This window comes from Octopus bimaculoides, chromosome 6 (genome assembly GCF_046866305.1).
Source record: "Octopus bimaculoides isolate indiv1 chromosome 6, ASM4686630v1, whole genome shotgun sequence".
Taxonomy (NCBI): Eukaryota; Metazoa; Mollusca; class Cephalopoda; order Octopoda; family Octopodidae; genus Octopus; species Octopus bimaculoides.
The window spans coordinates 34579905-34605645 of NC_142933.1; the positions used below are offsets into that span (position 1 = coordinate 34579905).

The 25741-nt window shown below is 35.5% G+C and overlaps 1 protein-coding gene across 4 annotated transcripts in view; it reads right to left on the reverse strand.

Annotated features, from left to right (window-relative positions):
- The window catches only part of LOC106876878 (uncharacterized), a 239926-nt gene that overhangs the window by 101419 nt on the left and 112766 nt on the right, over nt 1-25741 (reverse strand). The gene's annotated exons all lie outside the window — the stretch shown is intronic.

Consider the following 25741-nt stretch of genomic DNA (forward strand, 5'->3'; position numbering starts at 1 on the left):
ATACAAAATAAAAAATGTGGAAGTTGAAAGAATGAGAAAAAAATAATTGCAAGTAAATTGTTATTCTATTGATGTCACATTGGCCTGGTGGCCAAGAGAAAGACACTGGGAATTAAAACCTACATTTGTAAATGAAGAGTAACTTGGGCTAAATGATACACACACACACACACACACACACACACACATTATTTAGAAGCTATGAATGAACTGTACTTTGTAAACTACCAGTTTCATATTATTATGCCTCTAGTGAATGTTGTAGTTAGAGGTAGGTGCTGTTTAGCCTCCAAATCAAACCTTATCAAACATTTGGTGGAATGCATCACATTCTATCTTTTGGTCTATGTGTAACCAAAGGTATTTCTAATGTGACCATCCTATTTTTAACCAAAACATCATGTATGTACCAAAGATACATACATTCCATTTTTTTAAACAGTTAGGTGTGATTTCAGAGAAATTGAAATTTAGCTGCTATTTCTAAAATGTAGAGCTATCACCATATAAGCATCTTATTGGCTCATGAATTTAATATATGAATATCATATATATATATATATAGCAAATTTACTATATAAAACAGAGTTGTTGTAGTTAAACATTCTCAGGTCTCTCCTGATAGAGTAGACCTATGGGTATGGAGATGATGTATCAAATGACTAGATGCAATCTATATTTCCATCTAGGTGAGGACTGTGCAGTACATTTTGACATGCAGTGGCTAATTGCATGTCGTTCTGTATTGCAGATTAGGCATGGTGTACTTTCTCTACTATCCAGTCTATTTTTGTATCACTATTATAGTAGTTTGAACCTAAGTCAGCCTCAGCTTTCTATATCAAGGTGAATGTCATTTGAGAGAAATTGGCAGCTATTTCAAATAGCTAATGCAACCACAAGGAGGTTCCCTCTGTAGACACCAAGGGTGGCCAAAAGAGAGACTAATAAAGTGAACTAGCTATAAGCATGACAGCTGTTCATTTCTGCCTATGAATCTTACAAATTGATGCTAATGTTATTTTAGTTTGTTTGCCTAGACAGAGTAAAAGAAAAAGTGTTCTAAGGAAGCTGTAATAAAATTTTTCTGGGGTGATATATATCTGGGTGTTTGGGGACAAATTTTAATGCAGTAGCAGCAGAGGCTACTAACAATTGAGGCTTGCTGTAATAACAAATTGTGCCCACTGCATGTCAAGGCAGTTTTCTATTTTTAATACATTTGAATTTTTTGTGCAGGTGGTCTGTGGGTGTAGTCTTTGTGCTATCTGTGTGATAAGAAGTATGCTGTTTTGTGTTCTTGAATTTGTTATGATTTGTATTGGATTGATTAGGAGCCCAGAAAGGACTAGCATAAACCATGGTGAATTGAAAAAGTATTATATATATAGATACATGTGGTTCTCACTGGCAATGGCTCTTAATACAAAGGAGATAACCATACGTTTACAATACCAGGCAGGATTAGAAATTTGAATTTGAAATTAAGGAATATATGCATAGAACTCACATGTTTATTTTTTTTTTTATCTATTATGAAGTTCTTACAATTTCTAGTTGGCAGTAAACATGCATAGCATTATTTCATCCATTTTAGAAATCTTCAGCATGATTTGACTTGGAGTATTTCAAGTATATCTAAGTGTCATTTAGCCCCAAATTTATGCTGATCTGGGGCTAAACAACAATGGATCAACTGCATTCCAGCCATTCTCATACCATTTCTCAAACTGTAGGCTCAACTAAACCTGCATTATAGTGGTGTGGCATGAAATGAGGGAGATTTAGCTATTTCTAGTAGGTTCAGTAACTATGTAGAGGCTTACACTTTGGCTTGAATAAAGATGGTTTCTTAATTAGTATTGATGAAGAAGATAATTATTTATAGCTCTGCTCTCATCTTTGAATTATCATATGTAAGACTAGATAGGGTAGTAATTAATAAGGTTGGAAATGAAAGACCTCCTGAAGGAGAAGAGAAATTAAAGAGTTTCATGAAGATACCTCTAGAGCACACAGCAAAAATGTTTTATTTTTAATCATAAATGAGCTGAATTAAATCCTACATAGACACACATATATATATATATATATATATATATATATATATATATATATATATATATATATATATATATTCAGACTATATTTATCTTAAAAGACAAAGGTGGAATGGCAAAAATGAATTTGCTCCATACAAAATGCCCTGCACAAAGTAACAACTTCTAACATTCTCAGTTCAAATCTTGTTACTATTGACTTTATCCGTCATTCTTTCAAGGTTAATTAAGTAAGTACCAAGTGTATCTTGTAGCTGATTCATTAATAGGAATAAATGGGGGAATGATTTCTTTTTATTCCAGGGAGGAGGAGTTCCTACAGTCATTGCAAGCCCTTCCAAACAACTGGAGTTGCTGCAATTAATGTTTGGCTTCAATTCCTGGAAACTAGCAAGTGTAAGAAAAGCCTGAATAAAAGTAAGGAAGTGGGGCTCCAAAGGATTCAGTTCAGGGATGAAAGAATTAAGCAGCAAAAGGTTTTGTGCAAAATTTTGGTAGCTAGAAAGGAGACAAAAGGTAAGCATGAGAGAGAGGAAGGGGGAAGTAAGTGAATTGAGTGGGAATGGGCAAAGGTTGTACAAAAGTTGCTAGTTCATAAGAGCAAGAACTAGTGAAACATTGTAATAGAGATACGAGACACATAGACATTACAATGAATCAGTGTGCTAGACATTGTAATACATTAGAAAGTGAATGTCATCTAATAAGTCTGATGTATTTTCTTTTACTAATTCTTAGGCTAATTTCCTAAACTTTGATCTGATCAACCAGCAGAATTGGTTTAGCACTTCTATAATTTTACCAATCAAATGATAACTGTGTTTGGGCCAATAATTACTCTAATAGTGCTGAACTAGTCTCATACCTTCTAAATAATACGCGGGCAACACAAAACTAAAATATACAGTTCTGAGCAAGTAATGCTCTTTATCAGGTAACAAAAAAAAAAAAAAAAAATACTAGACAATTTGTAGCATTTTACTAAGCATTATTCTCATCATCTTTCTTTAATTAACACTCTTAATGCCGGAGGTTACAGTTTCTCAATGACAATGCAGTTGCTACAATGAAGAGAGGCAATCACCTGAGCACAGCTTTTCATTCAGAAATAGAATTCTAATTAAAATTGAATGAAACAAAATTTCATGTGGTTTGATAGCATTCAACCAAAAATCTCCTTGTGACCAACAACTACAATGAAGCCCAGAACACATGTACATAATGGTGAAAGAAAACAATGAAAACACACACTCATAAATATTTCTGTTGTGCTCTCACACACACACACACACACACACACACACATGTCACAAAGTAAAATTTTGTTTATGTAAACCTGATGATCATCATTATTTAAACAGTTTTTTGTATATAGCAAACATTCTAGAAAATGTCACAACAACCACTTTTACTTAGCACCTTGCTATTGTTATTAGGTTTATAGAGGAAGGTCAAAACTATCAGTTAAAGGGTCAACAGTAGTTGTTGCTTAACCCCAGGTTCCTCTCTGATTAAGCAAGTCCATGATCAAAGACATTTTTCTTTTTTAAAGAGAGCAGAGTCTGATATCAGAGACTTGACTGCTACTTCTAACAGATTGTGTGACCAAGTACATGTTCCCTGAATAGCTCAAGGACTCACTGATTGGTGTAATATCACTCTAGCTCTGTTGTATCAACAGTTAAGGTGCTTGTTTCTCACTGGCTCAGCATTATAAGAGAGAGGGCAACTGTAAAGTTAATGAATGTTTCACTAGCTTTGCCACAGGTGCTCATTCTCAAACCAAGTTCTGATGTTTGGGCCAGGTTCTAGAAGTGTGCTATAGGTGATAGTTGGTATTTAACTATTCACTGACACACAAGTATTTATCAGAATATGGACATCTTACGTGACCCTCCCCACCTTCCTCAAACAATAAAAAACATTTGAGATACAGCCTTACTTTAATCATCCTGGACAGAAAAGGGGATAGTCAAATAAACTGATACGCTGTTAGTAATTTTCCAACAATCACCTGTAAAATCTTGACAGCAAAAGTCTAAAAGTCCATATGCAAATATTGAAATTTACTAGCATGGAATAGGTGGATGTTAAACAGCTGTTCTTGCTCTTTACCCCCAGGCTGTACAAGATTGAGTAGATCTAAGATCAAAAACAGTTATTGTGTTTATCCAATTATTTATTTATTTCATATATAGGCTTACATTATTTAATGTGTCCTCCATTTTTAAGACTGTAGGCAGATTTGGTGGATAATAACCAGCAAGCTGAGAAGCCATACAGAAAGCTTCCTTTACAAGAATTTGAGGCCTAAAAATGAGTAACAGTGCAACTAAGATTATAAGCATTTGGTTGGTTTTAAAGTTTCATACAATATACACTTTACAATGTATACTTCACTTTAATAAAAGAACAAATTTTATTCTTCGTTTTTCTAAAAATTTTCGTTGTCTTCCAACCTTTTCAATAGTTTTGACTTTGTCCATTATTCATACTGTGTTCTTTTTGTTTGTTTGTACACATGCGTGTGGGTCAGTGTATGTGTGTGTGTGTGTGTGTGTGTGCATACACATGCATGTATGTATGCATATGTATATATGTGTGTACATTTGTATGTATGTATTCTGCATATTCATGTGTTTGTGTGTCCATGTTTGTGTGTGTGTGTGTGTGTGTGTGTGTGTGTGTGTGTGTGTGTGTGTGTGTGTGTGTGTTCATGTTTTGCAACTGTGTACCGTGTTTGTATGTATGGATGTGTATCTCCATATGTGTGGATGTGTGTCTCCATATGTGTCCTTGTGTGAAGTAAAGTGTGTGTGCATATGGTCATGTGCTTCAGTCTTCATTTCTGAATGTGTGTGTATGTGTGCTTGTCTGTTCATATAACCTATGTACCTATCCGTCTGTATGTTGATCTGTTTACTTTCATATCCATATGCTTACATACATGTGCATATACAGATATGAAAGTAAACACATGACCATATATACACACACACTTTACTTCATACAAGGACACATATGGAGACATACGTCCACATATATGGAGATACACATCCATACATACAAACATGGTACATAGTTGCAAAACATACACACACACACACTCAGATATGCACACACAAGGAGACAGAGGTACACACACACACACACATGCAAACACAAACATAAAAACATACAAACATGAACACACAAACACAGGAATATGCAGAATACATACATACAAATGTACACGCATAGATGCATACATATATATGCACACACACACATACATACTCGCATACACTGACCCACACACTTGCACAAACAAACAAAAAGAATGCAGTGTGAATAACAGAGTCAAAACTATTGAAAAGATTGCAAGACGCAACAAAAATTTTAGAAAAATTAAGAAGGAAATGAGTGGACATTTTACTGGTGAGTGTGTTAAATTATAAGGCATTAAAAGAGAATGACAACAGAACATGCTTCAACACGTGAACGTACATAAAGAATCTTGCTAACCAAATCCAAAAACAAAACAAATTTTAGTTGTGTGATTAATTAATTGTTCCATTCTAAAATTCACCAATTCTGCAGACCCTCAAAATAAAATTACTTTTCTAATAAGAGACTAGAAGAAAATGACTTTACTCAGAGAGAAAAAAATCAGGTTGAACACATACACACATTCCTATAAATATTTACACACACATACATTTATATACTCAATTACATGTACATCTCATATATACTCACAAACACGTGCTAGTGAGGCTATACATATGTCATAAACTGCATGGCTAGATGTTGCTCTTTCTGTGCAAAACACCAAAGTATTTGATAAACAGAGAGTGAGGTAGTGTGTATTACATTTAGTGCCTGTAGTTACTTCAATACCACAGGTTTATGCAATAATCAAAGAATTTGAACAAAGCAGCCTTATATACATTTTCATTATGGTTGGAGATGCATAAGATGACAACATGTCACATGAAACAATACAAAGCCAATAGTGTATAAAACTTTGTTGAAAAAATATCCTTTCATTGTATAATAAAATTTTCCAATACAACAGCAATAGAAGCCAAAGAATTAACTGCATTGTGTATCAGACATAAACCAAAAGTACTGATACCTTGGCTAACAGAAATGTAATTTAAGAGCAGATTATACCAGCACATAAGCTCTTTCATACCATCAGAAAGAAAATATTACATTACTTAAGAAGCACTTCAATTACAAAAACAAAAAGTAAAAGAAAGATAAGGGTAAGTTACAAGTCTATTTTTGACAAAGTCCACTTCCAGTTTTTCAGCAACAATTCAGAATAGTGCAATTTACGCTGAACTGAAAAATATACAATAAATCCTTCCACAATGGTGGGAAAAACCTAACTACAGATTGTAGACCTCTTTTCAGGGTTAACATTTTTTTGACATCATACATCATGTGACACACCACCATGTTGCCTTTTTAAAAAAAAATTACAACAAAAGCCTGATGAAATTGGTTGCATCAAAATTCCTACTAGTGTCAAACTAGGGAACAAATGGAACTACAGACACTAAGTATGTATGTATGTATGCATATATATATATATATATATATATATATATATATATATATATATATATATATAATATATATGTATGTATGTATTATGTATGTATGTATGTATGTATGTATGTATGTGTGTGTGTATGTATGTATGTATGTATGCATGTATGTATGTATGTATACACACACATACATATTTATTTTTTACAGGTTTCAGTCAGTGCACTGCAGCCATAGTGGGACAATATCATCTAACTTTTAATATTGATCATATTGACCTCAATACTGATTTCAGTCTCATACCTATCATATTAATTACTATTTGTCACAACACTAATTTATTGGGACATAGAAACCCAATATAATCACTGAAATATGAATACAGACATGGACACATACATACACACACACAAACAAACACAGACATTGAGAGAAAGAGAGAGAAAAGAGACAAACTAGGAAGAGAGAGATGCAAACATGGGTGCATAGTTTAAAGGTTCACTTTGCAGTCATATAGTTCAAATATAATGTATGTATGTGTTGGTGATGGTGGTGAGGTGAGTGTATGTATTATATTTATATTTCTGAGTTACACTTGCTTGTCAAGTGATTTCATATTTGAGAGTGTGTCTGGTAACACTCAAACAATTAGATGCAGTAGGGTCATTGTGACCATTAAATACACTAACGTACACACATTGTTTTATCCACTTCTATTTTATTATTACTTTGTAACAATAATTGAGTATCCAAGTCTTTCATTGTACATCTACATCCTGGTTACTGATACCAGAGAAACAGTTTCTCAGTATACCTACAATGAAATAGCATGTCAGCGACTAGATCAAAGATACGTAACAAAAGCCTTTACTACCTAACCCAACTATTCTCAACCATTTTTTACCTACGAACCTCTTTGATTCCTATTTTACTCAGAGGGGTCCTCCTCACTATTTGATATTTAAAAAAAACCCTATTGTATTTTTGTAATTAAATATTATTAGGAATTATATTTTAAAAATGGTTAAAATATTGTGTATTGTAGCAGTATAAGCAATTTAACAACAAAATCATATATGGACCCTGGTTGAGAACTACTGACATAGCCAATGAAAAAGTCTTTGTGTAGTTTTACCCTGCTAGAGCCAAATCTTTCAGCATCCATACTTTACTGTTAACAACAAAAAAAAAAAGAAGAAACACATTGAATGATGTAGTCCAATATAAACTGTTTCTAAAAAGAAGAGAGGATGGTTATAGTTTGGATGTATTTTGAACATAGGTCTGCTTGATTACAGCTGACATAGTGTAAAACAATAATGGCATTATATACAGTGTGTGTGTGTGTGTGTGTGTGTGTGTGTGTGTGTGTTATAAATTGATATAATGACTCTACTACAATGTTATTATCACATAAATATATGTATGTAAGCATACAGTGTGATTCAAAAGTCCCTTTAGTAAATATATAGGCACAGGAGTGGCTGTGTGGTAAGTAGCTTGCTTACCAACCACATGGTTCTGGGTTCAGTCCCACTGCGTGGCACCTTGGGCAAGTGTCTTCTACTATAGCCTCGGGCCGACCAAAGCCTTGTGAGTGGATTTGGTAGACGGAAACTGAAAGAAGCCCGTCGTATATATGTATATATATATATGTGTATGTGTGTTTGTGTATCTGTGTTTGTCCCCCCACCATCGCTTGACAACCGATGCTGGTGTGTTTACGTCCCCGTAACTTAGCGGTTCGGCAAAAGAGACTGATAGAATAAGTATTAGGCTTACAAAGAATAAGTCCTGGGGTTGATTTGTTCGACTAAAGGCGGTGCTCCAGCACGGCCGCAGTCAAATTACTGAAACAAGTAAAAGAGTATATAAGAGGGGAAATGGTCATAAGGCCACGGGTTTGATTCACGGATTGAGTAGCATGACGAAGTCATTGAGCATGGTACTTTATTTTATATTGCTCAAATCTACTCAGCTAAAATGGGTGCTACCAAATGCTAGTGAAGTTCTCTTCCTCTCCAGTTGTCATATTCTGGATGTTCTACTGGTTCATTGTTGTCTCACAGCTCCCATTAGACATGTTTCTTATTATAATTCTCCATGCATAAGCATCTTCAGCAGTCAATGATCTAATATTTTTTGAATAAGGCCAACTCGTTGCAGTCAGCAGTGTAATACCTTAGCTTAATGCTGTTAATTCTAGTCTGATTAAAGCTGCAAATCATCTTGAGTGTATGCTGACAAGACCAGGTTATAAATAATGAAATTCTTAATCAGACCAGACATACACACATGCATGTGTGTGTGTGTATAAAGAAGCACATACTTGTGCATAATAGTTCAAATTGGGGCTAAAGAAGTAGATTTACTTGTGTATTTCCTAAAGGAACTTCGCATTAAAGGAAGCTGTTCTACTGGGAATTGAAAATGTGTCATGGGCTCTTAATGCCAAAAATATACAGCTATACCACATATTGTTTTGAAGAAAAAACATCTTGTAATATATATTTTTGCATCTGTTTTCTATTTCAGTATGAGCCAGCTATATTTGCTGAAAATGTAGTACTACTGGATGATTTTCCAAATGCTAATTCCTGAACCTGAAAAATAGCAGTAGTATTTATAGACTTGAGTAATTGATGGTTATTCTCAAAGAGACCTCCAAAGCCAACACCAACACATGCCTAGACATTTATTTAATTATATTTACCTACAAGACACCTTTCTTTAGAGTACTACAAGGTTTGAACACAAATATAACTATTGTTGATTTGCTCTATTAACTACCAAGGTGTGTGTGTGTGTGTGTGTGTGTGTGTGTGTGTGTGTGTGTGTGTGTGTGTGTGTGCGTGTGCGTGCGTGTGTGCGTGCGTGTGTGTGTGTGTGTGTGGTGGGGGGTTTATATATAGTATAACTTTTGAAATAGTTATCTCGGATTTCATCTGCAGAAAAACTATCAAAAGTGCAGTGGAGAGACTGAGTGCCAAGTTACTAGCAATTTAATGGGAGACAAAAGAAGGAAAAAAGAAGGAAAAAAGAATTTTAAGGAAGAAGCATGGAAAAAAATCCTAGGAGAATACTGGCTGTCTGATCAATCAACTAATTCTCCACATCTTGCTGGGGTTTTAACCAGGCAGCAGGCTGTACTGACTGCCTTATCTGATGGTCTTGTGAAAGGCACAATATTAGGTAGGAGAAGAGTAGAAATGAGAACAATGGAAGAAAGCTTGTCCAGAAAACAGAAGTCACAAAAGAAGCAAAACTTGAATCTCACCAGAATTATGTACAGAAAACAGCTACAAGGGACTGCTTAATCTTAATCAACTTCATAGTAAATGGCAAAACTAGGCTGCATCTGTATGAGTTATCAAAATATTAAGATATTTGTTGTTATCAATGTAAAATTTTTCTTTCTCCAACTGTTCTCTTTCAATACTTGTATGAGAGAGAAAAGAACGGAAAAAGGAATGAAGTTTAAATCTATTATCTTAAGGGTTAGGATTTCATAAATGTACCTACCTTATTCAATAGGAATAACAAGATCATGGTGACATAGTAGTTTAATGAGTTAAATTTCAAATTAGGTCAGGAAAAAATAAGGCCTATGAAATAATATATATTTTGTTAATTCTTTTGAATTATATATAGTATATAGGAGAATGTTTCAAGGAGTGATTTCAAACTGATACAAGCAGTTTACTAATGGCATCGTTGAAAGAATTGAAAAATAAGGATGAGATTGGCTTTGATACATACAGACAGTGAATATGTGCAGGGAAGACACAATACAGTTATTAAGCAATGTAATATCTAGGAATATACACACACATATACATAAAAGCATATGCAAGCACGCACATGGATAGAACACAGCCTCAGCTACTACTTGACATTCAGACATAAATTACTTAACTAGAAAATGTAGTAGTAATAGCAAAGATAACATAGTGTGACTGAATTTACATGAGAAATAGAAGCTGTAAGAGAAATAGTTAAGTAAGTATCCACAAATAATAAGTTACCACACACTGTATAATGTTTCTAGCAGGGTTAACATACATTAATCATGTCTACACAAAAAACAGTGCTTCGTGAATCTAGTGCAAGTCAATTTCACAGCATTCATCACCACCACCACTCTCCTCTCTCTTTCTCTCTCTCTCTCTCTCTAATTCTAACAATTCACATACTCCTCCAAATTTGAGCACTGCATTGAAAACTGTTCCATGGCATTCTTTTAAAACTGTTATATTAGTTTTAGTTGCACATGTTTAAGGCTAGACAATAGCTGTTTCAATTCTATCTCTAGTCAAGAAAATATATTTTTTATATTTTACTGACAAGTCAATAATGATTTCTTACATTTTCATAAGGATTTCTAAAAGATAATGTTTCCAAGTTAGTACAAGTCCAGCAATTTTGTACAAGTTCACAATTTCTAGAAATGGTATCATATATACATATACGTACTTGTTTTGCAAGATTTTTGATGTGAAAACGTGTTGAAACATATTGTTATACTTGGGGATGGTCATCTCTTGTTAATTAAACACATGCATTATTTATTTAATCTTCCCTCTTCAGTGACTTTCTGTCCTATGTGTCTCCTCTTATTACTGAGTAAGAGAGCAGCACACACCATCAAAGTGATGCTGGGGTATAAATATACAAAGCCCAGTATACCCATCATGTCTATCTGCCTGATAAGAGTACACCAGGCTCATGCATCACAACCATATGTACACAACATGGTATTTCATATCAAGATAAACAATGCATGACCTTGCAAGTGGGGCCCAGTTAGAATTTTCTTCAGATGTAGTAGTCCATCTCACTCAAAAAGTCCCAGAATAAGGATTAAGGATGATGAATAAAACACCCATGTTTTGAAACCCCAAAGAATCCCTCTTAACACATTGCAATGATGATCTCCTCTAGTGGTGGCTCCTGTATAGGCACTGCAGTACCCACTATTTCCACTCGATACTATCGATGACATTAAACATATCCTTTTTTCTTTAATTCTTTCTTTATACTTGTACATTATATAATCCTTAAGCTTAATGTCAGTAGCCAACCTCTAGTTTATGCAAAAAATACAAAAATCTTTGTATAGAACTGTGCGCTTCACAGTTCCAGCGACATGGTGTTTGACTGTTGTGCACATGCTCACATGTCCAAGATAGAAAGCTTCATGCTAGGGAGAGAGAGCATTGTTGTTCATGCAGTGCTAATCCCAGTGTGCTGATGAAAGGTAGTGTTTCTTTTTGATTCTGCGTGTATTGTGCTTAAAATTGTGTTTGTATTCTTGAATGTGATAAAGTATAAAATTAAATTATTATCCTGTTTCCAGCTTCAGTGTTGCTGCAAGGATTTGAAAAATAGGGCACATTTCCCCACCTTATTTTGTGATTTAAGGGGGTTTTGAAAAACAAGGGGGAATTCGCAGTGGTGTTCAGTAAACAAATTAAACACACTACCCGGCAGTGGCTAAAACACAAACCGATCAAGTTAATGCATAAATTTTCTTTTTATATGTTTGTTTCCTTTTACACAATATTAAAACAGCTAAAAATTTTCTGAAGCAGCACCCCCACTAATTTTATCTACAAGCCACCACTGATCTTCTCCAACACTTCTGCTCATGATCAGAGCTGCACATATCATCAACCACTAAGGGACATGATTACTGGTTATGGGCAAGCAACTGAGAAGCAAATCTGTGGTATTGAGCATGATATTTGCTGTAGCCCATCTTTTACACTAAGGCAAAACATATACATGGTAACACTTCCATTCAGTTAGGATCAGAAGCCATGAGAGCCACTGCCTGGTATTGCGAGTGAGCTACCAGAGTCATTAGTACACTGGGCAAAATGCTTGGTAGCATTTCTTCCAGTTTTACATTCTAAGTTCAGTTTCTGCCAATGTCTACTTTGCCATTCATCCTTTCAGGGTCAATAAATTATGTACCAGTTCAGTCTTGGGGTTGATATAATTGACTAGTCTCTCCCATCAAAATTGCAGGTCATGTGCCTATAGTAGAAAGGATTACTATTATTAATATTATTAATGTGGTGAGCTAGCAGGTAGTTCTGAACAAAATATTTCATGGCATTATGTCCATCTTTAGAGTTCAAATGCGGCTAAGGTCAACTTTACCCTTCATCCTTTTTGAGATAAAATAAGTACCAGCTGAGCATTGGGTTGATGTAATCAACTTGCCTCTTTCCCAAAATTTCAGACTTTGTGACAATAATAGAAAGGATTATTTTTTTTATTATTATTATTATTATTATTATTATTATTATTATTATTATTAAGGTGGAGAGTTGGCAGAATCATCAGCATTTCAAACAAAATACTTAGTGGCATTTCATTTATCTTTACATTCTAAGTTCAAATTCCGCTAAGGTCAACTTTGCTTTTCATCCTTTCAGGGTAGATGAAATAAGTAGCAGTTACACACTGGGAGTCAATGTAATCAACTAGCTCTCTCTCCCCTACAATTTCAGACCTTATGCCTGTAGTAGGAATGATTATTATTATTATTATTATTATTATTATTATTATTATTATTATTATTATCATTATTTTTATTATTATTATTGTTTTTATTAAGGTGGTGAGCTGGCAGATTCATTAACATACTGGCCAAAATCTTAATAGCAGTTCATCTGTTCTTACATTCTGAGTTCAAAGTTCACCAAGGTTGACTTTGTCTTTCATCCTTTCAATGATGATAAAATAAGTACCAGTTAAGCAATGGGGTCCATGAAATATTTCAGGCCTTGTGCCTATATTAGTAAGAACTATTATTGTTTGGTTAAAGGAGACAAGCTGGCAGAATCCCTAGTACATTGAGCAAAATGCTTAGCAGCATTTCATCTGTTTTTACATTCTGAGTTCAAATTCTGCCAAGATTGACTTTGCCTATCATCCTTTCAGGATCAATAAATTAAGACCGTTGCCAGTGCCGCCTGACTGGCCTTGGTAGGGTTTTCGAGCGAGATCGTTGCCAGTGCCCCTGGACTAGCTTTTGTGCGGGTGGCACATAAAAGACACCATTTCGAGCGTGGCCGTTGCCAGTACCGCCTGACTGGCCTTCGTGCGGGTGACATGTAAGAGCACCCACTACACTCTCTGAGTGGTTGGCGTTAGGAAAGGCATCCAGCTGTAGAAACTCTGCCAAATTAGATTGGAGCCTGGTGTTGCCATCCGGTTTCACCAGTCCTCAGTCAAATCGTCCAACCCATGCTAGCATGGAAGGCAGACGTTAAACAATGATGATGATGATGATGATGATGATGAAACACTGAGGTTAACGTAATTGACTAGTCCCCTCCTGCAAAATTTTTGGCATTGTGCCTTTAATAGAAAGGATTATTATTTACTTAAATCAAGTTTCAGTATTTGGTGCATTATAATCTGAAACGTACATGTTGCAAAACAATCTCAAACATTGGTCTGTCTGAATTATTAAAAAGTTCTAATTTATGTACATAATTAAGAACTTTTACTACTGACATTTCTGTTATAGAGGCCACATAACAGAATCAAATATATTACATTATTTTGGTTTAACTATATATTTTTCTCTAATTCTTCTATATATCTAACTTATACTAAAATTAATGATTAGCTTTATAGAAATTTCTTTAAGGTTGACAAGTACCTACAATCTCTCTACCAATATGGTAACACAGTTGGTGGTACATGAACCTTGCATTCTATAGTGGTGGGCAAAAATGACAGTGTTTTCAAAGAAACTTTAAGATTAACAAAGATCAACTGAACAGTCTATTCTGGAGGACTTCCATCTCTGGGACTATGAACAACTTTCAGAAATCTTTGACCTGACAGCTGTTGTAGATGGCAGTAGAGTGATGAAACTATTCTGCATGCACTAATCCAGTATCTGTGCACAGAAACCTATAGAATAGATAATTATATATATATATATACACACACATATATACATATATGCATATACACTTATGTGTGTGTGTGTGATGGATTCAGGGAATATGTGAGTGGTAGTGCATGGTGCTTCTTGAGATGGGATATTATGGTTTTGTAGTTAGATTCATGATGTCCTGCATGGTAAGACAGCAGATCAGGGATTTGTGAACTGCAGAAGGAAGCAAATAATAATTTATTTAACAAGGTTACAGCAGGGTCATATGAGGGAAAGAAAGGCCAAAGCTGATAGCAAACAACAAATCCTCAGTAAATAAAAATAAGTAGTAAACCATGGCTGGAGTAGCAACAGCTACCTTTAGTTTGGAGACGTGGCTACATAGGTAACAGAAAGAGAAAAAAAGCATGTGATACCGTCATCTGAAAGAACCCATTCATTCTCTGGTAGCACAAATGTTAGAGAGATCAATATACTTAGAAGGTGCTGAAATTGTTTAGATTTCCATTTGACAAGTGATGAACCAGTAATGTGCCACAGTGCAAACTGTATCTTTTATCTCTTTTGACTGAACTGCAGCCATGCTGGAGGAACGCCTTGATGGATTTAGCCGAAGAAATTGACCCCTGTGCTTTTTTTTTTTTTTTTTTTTTTTTGTAAACCTATTATTCTATTGGTCTCTTTTGCTGAACTGCTAAGTTATGGATATGTAAACAAATCAACACCAATTATGAAGCAGCAGGGAAGCAGGGGGGGGGGGTGCACGTGCACACACAAACACAAACACACAACAAACTTTTTCAGTTACTGTCAACCAAATCTGCTCACAAGGTTTTGGCTGGCCCGGGGTTATAATAGTGAAACTTAATAGTGAAACTTAATCCAAGCACACTTCTTAATCATACAGCCATACTCCTGCCTGTATACAAAACATCAATATATTAACATATAACTGAAATACAGTTAATTAGGATGTTATGATGTCTCATTTTCTTTTACATGAGCTGATAACTAAACATAAATTTCTCATACACACATATATGCACACATACATATATATGTATGTATGTGTGCATATATGTGTGTATGAGAAATTTATTTTTAGTTATTAACTCATGTAAAAGAAAATGAGACACCATAACATTTTAGTTAACTGTATTTCAGGCAACACCAACATTTTTCATTTATAAGAAAATCACATGGCCCTAAATCACTATTCTGTCATACACAGCACTTCCTTTACTTCTTCGACTAATAAGCAAGAGGATTGTAGTTGTAGTTACATAACTATATATAGATTATAGTTAAATCTATGAATTATGTAGATTATATTGTAATCAAGCCTGTCAGCATGGACTTGTGAGGGTTAATTGCTCAACAAGTTTAATAGTTAACAGAGTTATATATAGACATTATTTCAGACTGATGGCATCTAGTCAATTTGAAAAATTTAACTTGTTGGCAATAGGATTTAATGCTGACAGCAGTTAAATGCTCTAACTATTACACAATGTCATCATTTAAAAATACTAAGTTCTTTTGGCAAAAGAATTTATAGTTAAAATCTCTGTCTGTCTCTCTCTCTCTCTCTCTCTCTGCGTGCACGTGCACACACACACACACACACACACACACACACTCACACACACACACACACACGGAGTTCTGGAGGTCAACAGTGCTTAAGAACATGATCAGGGCCACTTAGAATAAAGAATTCAAATTGCAAGCTCTGAATGTCAATATTTTTCACTTGTTTTTCTTTGTTCATTTTCATGATTGTTTTTCCATGCTAACATGGGCTAGTCAAATATATTATTGAGTTTTACAGCTAGAAGCTCATCCTCTCACCAAAAACTATGTGACTGGCAAGTGAACTTAACTACACAACTATGCCTGCAAACACACACACACACATAGAGGCACAGGTATGGTTGTGTGGCAAGCAGTTTGCTTCTCAACTACATGGTTTTGGGTTCAATCTCATTATATAGCACCTCAAGCTATATGAATGAAACTGTAAAACCTATATATATATATATATATATATATATATATATATATATATATATATATATGAACTCTTAAATATATTAATTTGTCACTGTTGGAGAACTGAGAAAGTGTCTCAAAACTGGATTGATGCCATTTTAGTCTCCTTGTATAAATCAGAGGCAAAGGGTCTGTGTGGTAATTTTCGTGGGATTTCACTTTTGTCTGTGGTTAAAAAGGTACTTGCCTGCATTTTGTCAGACCGTTTAAATACCTTCGTAGTACCAAATATAGTGTCTGAGTTTCCGTGTTGTTTTCGTTCCTCCAGGGGCACAGCTGATTGTATCTTTACTATCAGACAATTGCAAGAAAAGTGCATTGAACAGAATCTTGCTCTATACCATTACTTTGTTGATTTGAGAAAAGCATTCAATACTGCTAATCAAAAAGCTCTGTGGCTAATTCTAAGGAAAATAGGTTGCCCAGAAAAATTTGTAAACATGACTAGGGCTTTGCATCAAGATATGAAAGCTAGAGTTAACTTTGGTGGTAAGATCTCTGAATCTTTTGCCATGGAAAATGGAATAAAGCAAGAAAACCTTGATGTACCCACCCTCTTTGCAATATACTTTGCTGTTGTGTTGTCACATGCTTTTCAAAACTCTGAGAAGAGTATTTACATAAAATATTGAACAGCAGAGAATGTTTTTAATCTGACCAGACTGAAATTCAAAATGAAGGTTTTTATTTCACTCATTAGGGAACTTTTATATGCTGACGATTGAGATCTTGTCAGTCATTCTGAAACAGGTTTGCAATCTCTTGTATCTGCATTTGACTCAGCTTGTGAGGATTTTGGCTTGACCATCAACTTGAAAAAAAAAAAGTTGTATTGCATCAACCTGCATGTGGTGCTGTTTGTAAACCCCTAAAATTTTTGTTAAGGGTAAGTAACTTGAGGTTGTCGATTCATTCATCCACCTTGGAAGCTCTGTACAAAAGGATGGAAATCTTGATACAGAAATACAGCTGCAAATTCAAAGGGCAGCAAAAGCATTTGGTGGTTTGGAGTCACGCGTTTGGTGCCAGCAACATACAATATATAACAATACAAAGATGGCTCTTTACAAATCATTTGTCTTACCATCTCTGTTGCATTCTTGTGAAACATGGACTTGTTATGAAAGGCATTTTAAATTGTTAGAACAATTCCACCATTTGAATGGTGCTTTTTACGTGCCACCGTCATGGGAGCCAGTCAAATGCAGCTGGCATCAACCACATTCAGATGGTGCTTTTTACATGCTACTGGCATGGGGGCCAGTCAGGGGGCACTGGCATCGACCACGTTCGGATGATGCATTTTATGTGCCACCAGAACAGGAGCCAGTCAGGAGGCACTGGCCACAGGTACGATATATGCATATATATATATATATATATATATATATATATACATATAAAAACAAATAGTAAATGAGTATATGCATATATACGTACAGGTATGTGCATACCGACATCCACCTGTATGTATAGTTGCATATTTGGGTACAGGACATTGCAAATAAAACATAGACGAGAAAACACACAAGCCACATAGAGAACATTCTTCTTCATCAGCTACCCCCGTTTTAACACCGGCGTTTCGAAGAGCTGGGCAGGACACATCGTTAAAACGGCTCTTCCCATGGACCGCAAATTAAATTTGTATACACAAATTAAATCTTGTCATGGAGGAATGTAGTGGCGGACAAAAAACAAGACAGGAAAACAAACAGAAAAGGCTTTACGGCTAGACGAGAAAAATTATGTGTGTATGAACGCTGTGAGGCACGAACTTGAAAGTAGGGACGAAGTAGTTCACGTGTTTGCTCGGCAATAGCCAAGGAAGAAAAGGATTACTGACCGGAAGCATGTGACCATGCCGGTGTAAGGGGAAGAGAGAGAGTGGTAGAGAGAGAAACAAAGGGAGGAAGTAGAAGAATAGGTGAGCAACGAGAGGAAAAGAGAAAGAGAGGAAAAGAGAAAGAGAAAGAGAGGAAAAGAGAAAGAGAGGAAAAGAGAAAGAGAGGAAAAGAGAAAGAGAGGAAAAGAGAAAGAGAGGAAAAGAGAAAGAGAGGAAAAGAGAAAGAGAGGAAAAGAGAAAGAGAGGAAAAGAGAAAGAGAGGAAAAGAGAAAGAGAGGAAGTACGAGGGGGAAAAAAGAGATACATAGTAGTAACAGAGGAAGAACGAGAGGGGTAAAGCAAGATACGTAGTAGTAAAGAGGAATCCGGATGGCAACACCAGGCTCCAATCTAATTTGGCAGAGTTTCTACAGCTGGATGCCCTTCCTAACGCCAACCACTCAGAGAGTGTAGTGGGTGCTTTTACGTGTCACTCGCACGAAGGCCAGTCAGGCGGTACTGGCAACAGCCACGCTCAAAATGGTGTATTTCATGTGCCACCCGCACAAGAGCCAGTCCAGGGGCACTGGCAACGATCTCGCTCGAAAATCCTACGAAGGCCAGTCAGGCGGTACTGGCAACAGCCATGGTTGGGCACTTCATTGGTTACAACAATGAGGTTTCAAGTTGATCTGATCAACTGAACAACAGCCAGCTCATGAAATTAACATGCAGGTGGCTGAGTACTCCACCGACATGTGTACCCATAACATAGTCTGAGGGGTTCAGCGTGATGCAGGATGCAACAAGGCTGGCCCTTTGAATTATAGGTATAACTCATGTTTAGCTTACTGAATAGGTTGGAGCAACAGGAAAGCATCTTGCTGAAGGACACAACGTATCACTGGGAATTGAACTCATGACATTATGATCATGAACCAAATAATCAAACCACTAAGCACACACACACAAAGATGAGGGAGCATGTGTGTCTGTGTGTCACTGTCTCCTTGCCTTGACATCAAGTGATAGTTGTAAACAAGTGTCCCCATCACATGCGAATAGTGTCTGTTGTTTCCAATATTCTGTGTAAAACATATCTGGTCATGCAAAAATATCCTTTACTTGGAAACATGTGAAGGTTGGTGACAGGGAGGTCATCTAGCTACAGAAAATTTGCCTCAATAAATTTTGTCTGATGATGATGATAAAAACGATCATGACATATACATAGTGCAAATATTATCTGATATAAAAGTTAAAATCAATGGGTAGAGTGGACAGATATGTTTATTATAACAGAAAATGGCAGTCTACTTAAGCTTCACCCTTGGCTGATTGCAACTATGGCATTTATAAGATTAGGAACGTTAGATGTGTCTGGGTTAATGGGGTTGATAACTGTAATTACAATTCATGATATGAAATATCAAAAAAGGAGTGTGAATTCATGCGAAATAGTTCATTCTGGGGATTGGCAAGTATCTGAAAATTGTATTGTTTCCCTTTTATGGATATTTAGGGTGCATATTAACGTTGTTGTGTGTATGAATTAATGCCAGTATGTAGAAAGGTGTGCACACACATGTGTGTTTGTGTGCTTATATATATATATACAGATACCTTTGCACATACAAAATTATCAAGAGTTATATATCAGTTATACAGAGTCATTCATATAAATATGTTCACCAGGAAGGCCTATACACATAAATTTACAGTCTATACACATAAATTAACACTCCTATACTTTTATAAAAGTTTTGTAAAACATAATAGAATTGCATAAGAAAGTTATTCTTGGAATTAACATTAGTTCTGGTTCATTGAGTGAATGCCTAAAAGGCTTGTTATTATCAGTGTCCACTATGATAAAAATTTAGTAAGTATATAAACACATGCATATATAAAGCTCCCTCTCTCTCTCTCTCTATCTGTGTATGGGGGGGCGTGTGTGTGTGTGTGTGTGTGTGTGTGTGTGTGTGTGTGTGCTCGTTTAATTGTTTATGTATACATGCAAATTCACAAATGCACACAGACACATCTAAAATTTGCTCATTTGTTTCACATCTGTTTTCCAAGAGTTGGATAAATGCATTTTAATTGAGGTATTATTTTACAGCTGGATTCCTTTTCTGCTGCTAATCTTTACCTGTTTTCCAAATAAGAAATTTTCCCTTTCATTCTGCTTACTTGTTTTCAGGAGTGTAGAACTAGAAGACAATTTTGTTGACAGGAAATGTCAATGAACAACTTTGTTTCTAGCTCAATGCAGAAAGTAAACATTTACCTAGGCATATCTATACATATATCCACATAAATACATGCATACATATGTAAGCACACACACACGCCCCCCCCCCCCCACCACCACATACACACACATCTAATATATAAAATAGAGATGTATGTGTATTCACTTTTCACGTGAAAACGGCTTCACCGATTGCTTCCATACTTATGATGCATGAATAAGTTGACCTCGGACATATGTTAAGCTCTTCATTTGAATTTTTCACTAAAAATTAAAAAATATTACTTTTATATTAGATCACATCTTTGAAAGTTTAAAAAAATATTTACTTCTGGTTTTCTAATGTTAATGACATAACAATTACATGTATCTATATCTCTCTATCCTCCTTTCTCTATCTATCTCTATATCTGTCTCTCTCTCTGTATCTGTCTATATCTTATCTCTGCTGGTGACAAAGGGCCTCTAACTCAGAGTAAAAGTTAGACTGTATGATGCATGCATATGAACAGCCATGCTACATGGCAGTGAAACATGGGCCATGACTACTGAGGACATGTGTAGGCTCGCAAGGAATGAAGCCAGTATTCTCCGATGGATGTGTAATGTCAGTGTGCATACTAGACAGAGTGTAAGTATCTTGAGAGAAAAGTTGAACCTAAGAAGCATCAGATGTGGTGTGCAAGAGAGACGACTGCACTGGTATGGTCATGTGGTGAGAATGGATGAGGATAGCTGTGTGAAAAAGTGCCACACCCTAGTGGTTGAGGGAACGTGTGGAAGAGGTAGACCCAGGAAGACCTGGGATGAAGTGGTGAAGCACAACCTTCAAATATTAGGCCTCATCGGGGCAACGACTAGTGATCGAAACCTTTGGAAATATGCAATGCGTGAGAAGACACAGCAAGCCAAGTGAGACCATAACCTGTGGCCTAGCCAGGGGTGTAAGAGCCCACTTATACGTACCTTTCCTTCATTGGACACTAAACTCTGCTTGTGAAGTCCTGTTGAAGCAAATGAAATTGAAATCAAATCAAATTCGCAAATTCGATGACTGGCACCCATGCCAGTGGAGCACTAAGAGTACCATCCGAGTGTGATCACTGCCAGAGCAGCTGACTGGCTTCCGTGCAGGTGGCATGTAAAAAACACCATTTGAGCATGGCCTGACTGGCTCTCGTGCCGGTGGCTCGTAAAAGCACCCACTACACTCTCGGAGTGGCTGGCGTTAGGAAGGGCATCCAGCTGTAGAAACACTGCCAGATCAGATTGGAGCCTGGTGCAACTATCTGCTTCGCCAGTCCTCAGTCAAATCATCCAATCCATGCTAGCATGGAAAGTGGACGTTAAATGATGATGATGATGTTTCAGAGTTCCAACATCTGAGCTCTTCTTTAAATGGTAACAATGAGCAGAAGATTCTGCTTCAATAGTTTATATGTATTTAGCTATTATGTACAGCTGACGTCAACTGCAGATATACCAAGAATACTATGACCCCATTGTTCAAAGTTGTATTGAATACTGAAAAAAATTTAATGGTCAGCTGAATGTTTCCAACAGCTGGGCAATGGCAACAGTTGTACATGTTTATAGACATGACTTAAGAGTTAATAATAGTTATCAAATGTTGCAGCTTACTATAGCATTTGATAACTGGTGTTAGAGTTATATTGTTTAGCCTCCATGTCAGCCCTAGTCAAGCAGATCTATGATCAAAGGTACTCCAGTGATGACTATTCCATCTTTTCAGAAATAGTTTATCTCAGACTAAATTATGGAATATAGCCCTTTGTTTTGTTTTTTAAGATGGTTAAGTGTGATTCAAGAACTAGACAGTAACTGTTTCTTGAATGTGAAACAAATGTAGAGATTTTGTCACTGACTTGTTTATTCCAAAATTAATTTGTTGAAGACTTACTCAGACAAGAATAGATTTATTTGGTTCAATCAATTTCCAAAATAATCAATAATTTAGAAGATGTAATCAAGAATTTAGAAGACAGCATTACTTTTTTGGTTTGTGGGATGTTGTTGCTATTGTTGTTTAACTTTAGGACAGTCCTGATAGAATTGATGATCGAAGGCACGCTAGCCATGGCCATCATATTTTGTGGTTTTATTTCTAGCAGATCATGCAACCTTATCTCAGTTCTTTTGTAGGGGAATGTTAATTTACCATTCTTATCATAAAAATGAGATTTCAATTGAGATTTAAATTGAAATATGAACTCTTTAATAAAAGTAGTCTCATGTAGGTTGGTATTGAAAGGGTTTACTCTTGCACAGGTCTTCTCAAGTACATCATACCTCTTGGTGATGATCTCTTGTCACTTCCCTTGTGAGGCTCAACATTCTGAAATCAGTTTCATCACTTCTGTTGTCTTCCTTAGTTTGCCTGTTGGTTTCTATGCATCAGATCACTTAGCACTTTTTTATTCAGCTGTCATTCTTCATACATATCATTCCCATACCAACACAACCTTCTTTGCAGCACACAACATTAGACCATTTATATATTTAGTTTTTCTCTAAGCTCAGCATTCATCACACTAACATTACACTTTCAGCTGAATATTCGTGCCTTGTTTCCAGCTTTCACACCTACATTCAATGCTTATGTTTCACTACAATGTAGAATATTGTTAAACAAATTATTATTTTATTCATATTGCTTTCCTTTTCTTTCTTTGACATATTCTGTGCTTTTCCCTCTTAACTTTAAATGATAAAACGATTTAATGCTGATACATGTAATAGCTATGACTGCCAACCAGATGTTGCTGTTATTTAATCTTAGGTCAGTCCCAACTTATCAAAGGCAATGCAATATAGTCATGATCATCCTATCTTTTCCCTATATCTAAAGCTACATTGTCTGATGTGCCCTCTTTTTTAAGATAGTAGGTGTAATTTGAAGGAGTCTGCCTGCTATTTTAAGAAAATGAAGCTATCACATGAAAGATTTCTTAGTTCATTTGTTAACCAGCAGTTAATTGTAATCAATATAGTTTACTGACTGATTACACAAACTTATAATGATTTACACCACTGGAGAGTCAAGTTTTTAAGCCAGGTTTAGTTTACTGCTAAAGTCATTTCAACCCACTTAAATTGCAAATATCTTATAGATGAACATCAAATAATGTTACAAAACCTTTTATAAATTTGAAAAGCTAAGCTTCAGCAAAAACAAATCAATATGTCTCACAAACATTATAAATGCTGCAATCAGTGTTTTTGTGTGCAAAGAAGAAGGTGCATTGCTAATACTTCAAAACTGCATATGGTCTATAATCTACAAGGGCCTTCTCAAAGTGAAAAAGGGAGAAGTGAGACTGTGAAAGATAAAATGTGATGTTAATAGAAAAATTTGAAATGCAATAACATATTGGTGAGTACAGACAATGAAGAGTACAAATAATATTCAATATAGTATGTGCTGTGTGTCTATACAAGTTGTGGATGCAAACATAGCTCTGTAGATAAGTTCTCTTTGCAATCATGAAATCCTGGGTTCAATGTTGCTGCCTGCTATCTAAAATGACATTTACTTTAGCTTTGTATTGACCCTTGATTTGCAAATAAAAGTCTGTCATGGACTGTATATGTAATTTTAAGGGCTAGCCTTTCTACATACTGCCATACTGATTCTATCTAAGAATTGAATTAAAATTACAGTTATCTGTGGAATACTCAGCCATCTACACAATAATTTAATGAGGTGGCAGTTCAGTTAGTTAACCAACTGGAATAATCATCATCGAAACAGCTGGAGACCCATTTACTTACTTGACAAGACTTGACAAGGGTTAATTTATCAACATGATTTACAGCTACACTAGTTACATGTAATAAAGCTGCTATATAAATACAACCAGCAGCTGTGGTATAGAAATTGTTAAATTATTGATAACAAGAGTCATCAATAAATTAACACTTATGAGAGTAGCTAGTAGCTATGAACTTGACAAAGTGGCTAACACAATTAGAGCACATGTAGTTACTATAGTTATATATAGTAGCTACTGCTAGCATCTTCTGGTCCATGAAACCAAGAACAGGTTAACTCTCTGACAAATATGATGTGAATACTTGTGTGGAAAAGGATTTATAGAATGATAACATATGTAGTTTCAAAGAGGTTTGCCCTATACACAAATGCTAAGTTTCTTGAAATAAAAGAAACAAAAATTGTCATTGAAACTAAATTTGAAGGATTATTTTTTTTTTTTTTTTTTTTTTTTTTGAGTAGACACAATGGTAATTTTTGTAGAAGGGTTAAGTAAAGTTATTTGAACTGTGTCTTAGATAACAGTAATATATTTTTTATTGACAACAGAGAGATGAAAGGTAAAATTAAACCTAACAAAGCTTGAAATTTATAACACAAGAGGAGAAATTTAAAAACTAGAAGTCATTTAGTCTGATAGTCTATAAAAGATGTCTTTATTTGCTAACACTCAAAAGGATGAAAGGCAAATATAACCTTGGAAGAATTTGAACTCAACATATAGAGAGCTGAAACAAATATTGCTACATGTTCTAATGAGTTTTCCAAACTGTCACCTCCATGGGTATAATAATGACGAAACAAATAGTAAAAAAACCCAAAGGTTCCAACATGGATAGTAGGTCTTATCACACTTCCCTGTTAACAACACCTTCCTGTTTTGGGAGGCCTTTAGCAGATTTCACTATCTTGGAAGCATTACAACTGGAGATATTGGGATTGGGCATCATTTGAATTAATCATCCTAAACTGAAATGGTTTGGTTAATGTTCTGCATTACTTTACTACTTCATTCTCTCTTTCTACTTTTTTTTAAAATATGAATTATTCAATGACCATGTGCTTAATTGTGGTAGTGAAATATGGACAGTTAAAATGGATGGCCCGCACTGGTTCTAAAGAAACAAATTGCGGCAGAATCAGATGCAGGTGCAACAAGGAATTTGGTAAATGATTTGAGAGGTTTAATTAGGATATCACCTGGGTTGAAAAAAGGTAGTGGTTAATGTTCACCTGCTGAAAATGAAAGCAGTTGGTAGGGAATATCTTAGGACAAAAAAGTTAGTCTGGATCATTA